Here is a 7,959-nt window from a genome sequence, read left to right on the forward strand (position 1 = left end):
CAGGCGATGTCAGAGGAAGGCCCTATAGAGAGTAGTGTGTACGGCCCAGTACATCACTGAGGCAAAGCTTCCTGCCATCCAGGACCTCTACACCAGGCGATGTCAGAGGAAGGCCCTATAGAGAGTAGTGTGTACGGCCCAGTACATCACTGAGGCCAAGCTTCCTGCCATCCAGGACCTCTATACCAGGCGATGTCAGAGGAAGGCCCTACAGAGGGTGGTACGTACGGTCCAGTACATCACTGAGGCCAAGCTTCCTGCCATCCAGGACCTCTATACCAGGCGATGTCAGTGGAAGGTCCAGTACATCACTGGGGCAAAGCTTCCTGCCATCCAGGACCTCTATACCAGGCGATGTCAGAGGAAGGCCCAGTACATTACTGAGGCCAAGCTTCCTGCCATCCAGGACCTCTATACCAGGCGATGTCAGAGGAAGGCCCAGTACATCACTGGGGCCAAGTTTCCTGCCATCCAGGACCTCTATACCAGGCGATGTCAGAGGAAGGCCCAGTACATCACTGGGGCCAAGTTTCCTGCCATCCAGGACCTCTATACCAGGCGATGTCAGAGGAAGGCCCAGTACATCACTGGGGCCAAGCTTCCTGCCATCCAGGACCTCTATACCAGGCGATGTCAGAGGAAGGCCCTACAGAGGGTGGTACGTACGGTCCAGTACATCACTGAGGCCAAGCTTCCTGCCATCCAGGACCTCTATACCAGGCGATGTCAGAGGAAGGCCCAGTACATTACTGAGGCCAAGCTTCCTGCCATCCAGGACCTCTATACCAGGCGATGTCAGAGGAAGGCCCAGTACATCACTGGGGCCAAGTTTCCTGCCATCCAGGACCTCTATACCAGGCGATGTCAGAGGAAGGCCCAGTACATTACTGAGGCCAAGCTTCCTGCCATCCAGGACCTCTATACCAGGCGATGTCAGAGGAAGGCCCAGTACATCACTGGGGCCAAGTTTCCTGCCATCCAGAACCTCTATACCAGGCGATGTCAGAGGAAGGCCCAGTACATTACTGAGGCCAAGCTTCCTGCCATCCAGGACCTCTATACCAGGCGATGTCAGAGGAAGGCCCAGTACATCACTAGGGCCAAGTTTCCTGCCATCCAGGACCTCTATACCAGACGATGTCAGAGGAAGGCCCAGTACATTACTGAGGCCAAGCTTCCTGCCATCCAGGACCTCTATACCAGGCGATGTCAGAGGAAGGCCCAGTACATCACTGGGGCCAAGCTTCCTGCCATCCAGGACCTCTATACCAGGCGGTGTCAGAGGAAGGCCCTAAATATTGTCAAAGACTCCAGCCACCCCATTCATAGACTGTTCTCTCTGCTACCACTCGGGAAGTGGTACTGGAGTGCCAAGTCTGGGTCCAAAAGGCTCCTTAGGACCCACGTACAGGTATTCGGACACAGCCAATGTCTCCATGAAGGGATAAAATATGGTATTGGTACCACCTAGTGGTCATCAACAGTACTACACCCTCAGAGAGATACAGGGTATTGGTACCACCTAGTGGTCATCAACAGTACGACAGCCACCCTCAGAGAGATACAGGGTATTGGTACCACCTAGTGGTCATCAACAGTACGACAGCCACCCTCAGAGAGATACAGGGTATTGGTACCACCTAGTGGTCATCAACAGTACAACAGCCTCAGAGAGATACAGGGTATTGGTACCACCTAGTGGTCATCAACAGAATGACAGCCACCCTCAGAGAGATACAGGGTATTGGTACCACCTAGTGGTCATCAACAGTACAACAGCCTCAGAGAGATACAGGGTATTGGTACCACCTAGTGGTCATCAACAGTACAACAGCCTCAGAGAGATACAGGGTATTGGTACCACGTAGTGGTCATCAACAGTACAACAGCCTCAGAGAGATACAGGGTATTGGTACCACGTAGTGGTCCTCAACAGCACTACAGCCATCCTCAGAGAGATACAGGGTATTGGTACCACCTAGTGGTCCTCAACAGCACTACAGCCACCCTCAGAGAGATACAGGGTATTGGTACCACCTAGTGGTCCTCAACAGTACAACAGCCTCAGAGAGATACAGGGTATTGGTACCACGTAGTGGTCCTCAACAGTACAACAGCCTCAGAGAGATACAGGGTATTGGTACCACGTAGTGGTCCTCAACAGTACAACAGCCTCAGAGAGATACAGGGTATTGGTACCACGTAGTGGTCCTCAACAGTACAACAGCCTCAGAGAGATACAGGGTATTGGTACCACCTAGTGGTCATCAACAGCACTACAGCCATCCTCAGAGAGATACAGGGTATTGGTACCACCTAGTGGTAATCAACAGTACTACAGCCTCAGAGAGATACAGGGTATTGGTACCACCTAGTGGTCATCAACAGTACAACAGCCTCAGAGAGATACAGGGTATTGGTACCACGTAGTGGTCATCAACAGTACAACAGCCTCAGAGAGATACAGGGTATTGGTACCACGTAGTGGTCCTCAACAGCACTACAGCCATCCTCAGAGAGATACAGGGTATTGGTACCACCTAGTGGTCCTCAACAGCACTACAGCCACCCTCAGAGAGATACAGGGTATTGGTACCACCTAGTGGTCCTCAACAGTACAACAGCCTCAGAGAGATACAGGGTATTGGTACCACGTAGTGGTCCTCAACAGTACAACAGCCTCAGAGAGATACAGGGTATTGGTACCACGTAGTGGTCCTCAACAGTACAACAGCCTCAGAGAGATACAGGGTATTGGTACCACCTAGTGGTCATCAACAGCACTACAGCCATCCTCAGAGAGATACAGGGTATTGGTACCACCTAGTGGTCCTCAACAGCACTACAGCCATCCTCAGAGATGCACAAGGCATTTAGGGAAAGGGGGGGAGATGCCTAGTTCAACTGAATGCACTTAACTGAAATGTTTCTTCCTCTGAATCAGAGAGGTGTGGGGGCTCCCTTAATCGACGTCAACGTCATTGGCACCCGAGAGCAGTTGTTGTTGGGGGTTAACTGCCTTTCTGAGGGGCAGAACAACAGATTTTTACCTTGTTGGCTCTGGGATTCAATCCGGCAACCATTCGGTTAGCGTCCCAATGCTCCTACCCGGCAGGCTACCTGCTTCCCAGCAAACAACTGGGGATATTGTAACATGGTGTGGTTAATAATGGTATTACCAAATTGGTCACATATTTATCAGATGTTATTGCAGGAGTAGTGACTGGGGATATTGCTGATGATTAATAAGTAGAGTAGTGAAATGCTCCTAGCTCCAACACTATCTCCCATTATAGTTCCTGTCAAATTAATATGTGGATTTGCATAGATGGAGCTGCCGTTCTCTGGTCTGGAGTTGACCTTCATCATCATCGCCTTCATCATATTCTCGCTCTTCAGCCTGGCCTCAGTCTGTACTCAGCCAGACACAGGTACACCCACACACACCTGGTTAAATAATGGTTCAAAATATAAAGGTTTCTGTTAATGTGTGTGTGTGTGTGTGTGTGTGTGTGTGTGTGTGTGTGTGTGTGTGTGTGTGTGTGTGTGTGTGTGTGTGTGTGTGTGTGTGTGTGTGTGTGTGTGTGTGTGTGTGTGTGTGTGTGTGTGTGTGGTGTGTGGTGTGTGTGTGTGTGTGTGTGGCAGAGAAAGCTGTGTGTGAAGAGAAGAGGTTCCAAAGGAGACCAGAGAGGAAGCAACGTGTCATCGTCAAACTGGCCTCTCAGAAAGAGCCCTAAACACTGTCCCAAACTGGCCCCTCAGAAAGAACCCTAAACACTGTCCCAAACTGGCCTCTCAGAAAGAACCCTAAACACTGTCCCAAACTGGCCCTCAGAAAGAACCCTAAACACTGTCCCAAACTGGCCCCTCAGAAAGAACCCTAAACACTGTCCCAAACTGGCCCCTCAGAAAGGACCCTAAACACTGTCCCAAACTGGCCCCTCAGAAAGAACCCTAAACACTGTCCCAAACTGGCCCCTCAGAAAGAACCCTAAACACTGTCCCAAACTGGCCCCTCAGAAAGGACCCTAAACACTGTCCCAAACTGGCCCTCAGAAAGAACCCTAAACACTGTCCCAAACTGGCCCTCAGAAAGAACCCTAAACACTGTCCCAAACTGGCCTCTCAGAAAGAACCCTAAACACTGTCCCAAACTGGCCTCTCAGAAAGAACCCTAAACACTGTCCCAAACTGGCCTCTCAGAAAGAACCCTAAACACTGTCCCAAACTGGCCCCTCAGAAAGAACCCTAAACACTGTCCCAAACTGGCCTCTCAGAAAGAACCCTAAACACTGTCCCAAACTGGCCCCTCAGAAAGAACCCTAAACACTGTCCCAAACTGGCCACTCAGAAAGAACCCTAAACACTGTCCCAAACTGGCCCCTCAGAAAGAACCCTAAACACTGTCCCAAACTGGCCTCTCAGAAAGAACCCTAAACACTGTCCCAAACTGGCCTCTCAGAAAGAACCCTAAACACTGTCCCAAACTGGCCTCTCAGAAAGAACCCTAAACACTGTCCCAAACTGGCCTCTCAGAAAGAACCCTAAACACTGTCCCAAACTGGCCTCTCAGAAAGAACCCTAAACACTGTCCCAAACTGGCCTCTCAGAAAGAACCCTAAACACTGTCCCAAACTGGCCTCTCAGAAAGAACCCTAAACACTGTCCCAAACTGGCCACTCAGGAAGAACCCTAAACACTGTCCCAAACTGGCCTCTCAGAAAGAACCCTAAACACTGTCCCAAACTGGCCTCTCAGAAAGAACCCTAAACACTGTCCCAAACTGGCCACTCAGAAAGAACCCTATACACTGTCCCAAACTGGCCTCTCAGAAAGAACCCTAAACACTGTCCCAAACTGGCCTCTCAGAAAGAACCCTAAACACTGTCCCAAACTGGCCTCTCAGAAAGAACCCTAAACACTGTCCCAAACTGGCCTCTCAGAAAGAACCCTAAACACTGTCCCAAACTGGCCTCTCAGAAAGAACCCTAAACACTGTCCCAAACTGGCCTCTCAGAAAGAACCCTAAACACTGTCCCAAACTGGCCTCTCAGAAAGAACCCTAAACACTGTCCCAAACTGGCCCCTCGGGAAGAACCCTAAACACTGTCCCAAACTGGCCTCTCAGAAAGAACCCTAAACACTGTCCCAAACTGGCCCCTCAGAAAGAACCCTAAACACTGTCCCAAACTGGCCTCTCAGAAAGAACCCTAAACACTGTCCCAAACTGGCCCCTCAGAAAGAACCCTAAACACTGGCCCCTCAGAAAGAACCCTAAACACTGTCCCAAACTGGCCTCTCAGAAAGAACCCTAAACACTGTCCCAAACTGGCCCCTCGGGAAGAACCCTAAACACTGTCCCAAACTGGCCTCTCAGAAAGAACCCTAAACACTGTCCCAAACTGGCCCCTCAGAAAGAACCCTAAACACTGTCCCAAACTGGCCCCTCAGAAAGAACCCTAAACACTGTCCCAAACTGGCCTCTCAGAAAGAACCCTAAACACTGTCCCAAACTGGCCCCTCAGAAAGAACCCTAAACACTGTCCCAAACTGGCCTCTCAGAAAGAACCCTAAACACTGTCCCAAACTGGCCCTCAGAAAGAACCCTAAACACTGTCCCAAACTGGCCCTCAGAAAGAACCCTAAACACTGTCCCAAACTGGCCTCTCAGAAAGAACCCTAAACACTGTCCCAAACTGGCCTCTCAGAAAGAACCCTAAACACTGTCCCAAACTGGCCTCTCAGAAAGAACCCTAAACACTGTCCCAAACTGGCCTCTCAGAAAGAACCCTAAACACTGTCCCAAACTGGCCTCTCAGAAAGAACCCTAAACACTGTCCCAAACTGGCCTCTCAGAAAGAACCCTAAACACTGTCCCAAACTGGCCTCTCAGAAAGAACCCTAAACACTGTCCCAAAAAACCCTAAACACTGTTTCCTGATGGATAATGTAGTGTCTGTCTGTCTGTTTGTTTCCTGATGGATAATGTAGTGTCTGTCTGCTTGTTTCCTGATGGATAATAATAAAATAGTTTATGTTCTCTCTCTAATGTCCATGATTTGGTATCATTCAATAGAGGTGTAATAGAAAAGGATGGACAGTTGAAGTCAGACGTTTACATACACTTAGGTTGGAGTCATTAAAACTTGTTTTTCAACCACTGCACACATTTCTTGTTGACAAACTACAGTTTTGGCAAGTCGGTTAGAACATCTATTTTGTGCATGACAAGTAATTTTTCCAACAATTGTTTACAGACAGATTATTTCACTAATAATTCACTGTATTCCAGTGGGTCAGAAGTTTACATACACTAAGTTGACTGTGCCTTTAAATGGCTTGGAAAATTACAGAAAATTATGTCATGGCTTTAGAAGCTTCTGATAGGCTAATTGACATAATTTGAGTCAATTGGAGGTGTACTTGTGGGTGTATTTCAAGGCCTACCTTCAAACTCAGTGTCTCTTTGCTTGACATCATGGGACAATCAAAAGAAATCAGCAAAGACATCAGAAACAAAATTGTAGACCTCCGCAAGTCTGGTTCATCCTTGGGAGCAATTTCCAAACGCCTGAAGGTACCACATTCATATGTACAAACAATAGTACGCAAGTATAAACACCATGGGACCACTCAGCCGTCATACCGCTCAGGAAGGAGACGCGTTCTGTCTCCTAGAGATGAACATACTTTGGTGCAAAAAGTGCAAATCAATCCCAGAACAACAGCAAAGGACCTTGTGAAGATGCTGGAGGAAACAGGTACAGCAGTACCTATATCCACAGTAAAACGAGTCCTATATTGACATAACCTGAAAAGCTGCTCAACAAGGAAGAAGCCACTGCTCCTAAACCGCCATAAAATAGCCAGACTACGGTTTGCAACTGCACATGGGGACAAAGATCGTACTTTTTGGAGAAATGTCCTCTGGTCTGATGAAACAAAAATAGAACTGTTTGGCCATAATGACCATCGTTATGTTTGGAGGAAAAAGGGGAGGCTTGCAAGCCGAAGAACACCATCCCAACCGTGAAGCACGAGGGTGGCAGCATCATGCTTTGCTGCAGGAGGGACTGGTGCACTTCACAAATAGATGGCATCATGAGGATGGAAAATTATGTGGATATATTGAAGCAACATCTCAAGACATTAGTTAGGAAGTTAAAGCTTAGTCGCAAATGGGTCTTCCAAATGGTCAATGACCCCAAGAATACTTCCAAAGTTGTGGCAAAATGGCTTAAGATCAACAAAGTCAAGGTATTGGAGTGGCCATCACAAAGCCCTGACCTCAATCCTATAGAAAATTTGTGGGCAGAACTGAAAAAGTGTGTGCGAGTAAGGAGGCCTACAAACCTGACTCAGTTACACCAGCTCTGTCAGGAGGAATGGGCCAAAATTCACCCAACTTATTGTGGGAAGCTTGTTGAAGGCTACCCAAAATGTTTGACCTAAATTAAACAATTTAAAAGCAATGCTACCAAATATTAATTGAGTGTATGTAAACTTCTGACCCACTGGGAATGTGATGAAAGAGATAAAAGCTGAAATAAATCATTCTCTCTACTATTATTCTGACATTTCACATTCTTTAAATAAAGTGGTGATTCTAAATGACCTAAGACAGGGAATTTTCTAGGATTAAATGTCAGGAATTGTGAAAAAAATGAGTTTAAATGTGTCTGGCTAAGGTGTATGTAAACTTCCGACATCAACTGTATGTGACGATGTAAATTCGATGTTGGTTAATCCGAAATACCACTATTTTGTTTTAACCTGCCTTGTGTCTCTGAGGAGGCTGCAATACTGTTGATGACCCCTAGGTGGAACCAATACCCTGTATCTATCTGAGTCTGTAGTACTGTTGATGGCCGCTAGGTGGTGCCAATACCCTGTATCTCTCTGAGATTGTAGTACTGTTGATTACCACTAGGTGGTGCCAATACCCTGTATCTCTCTGAG

This window comes from Oncorhynchus masou, chromosome 20 (assembly GCF_036934945.1).
Source record: "Oncorhynchus masou masou isolate Uvic2021 chromosome 20, UVic_Omas_1.1, whole genome shotgun sequence".
NCBI lineage: Eukaryota > Metazoa > Chordata > Actinopteri > Salmoniformes > Salmonidae > Oncorhynchus > Oncorhynchus masou.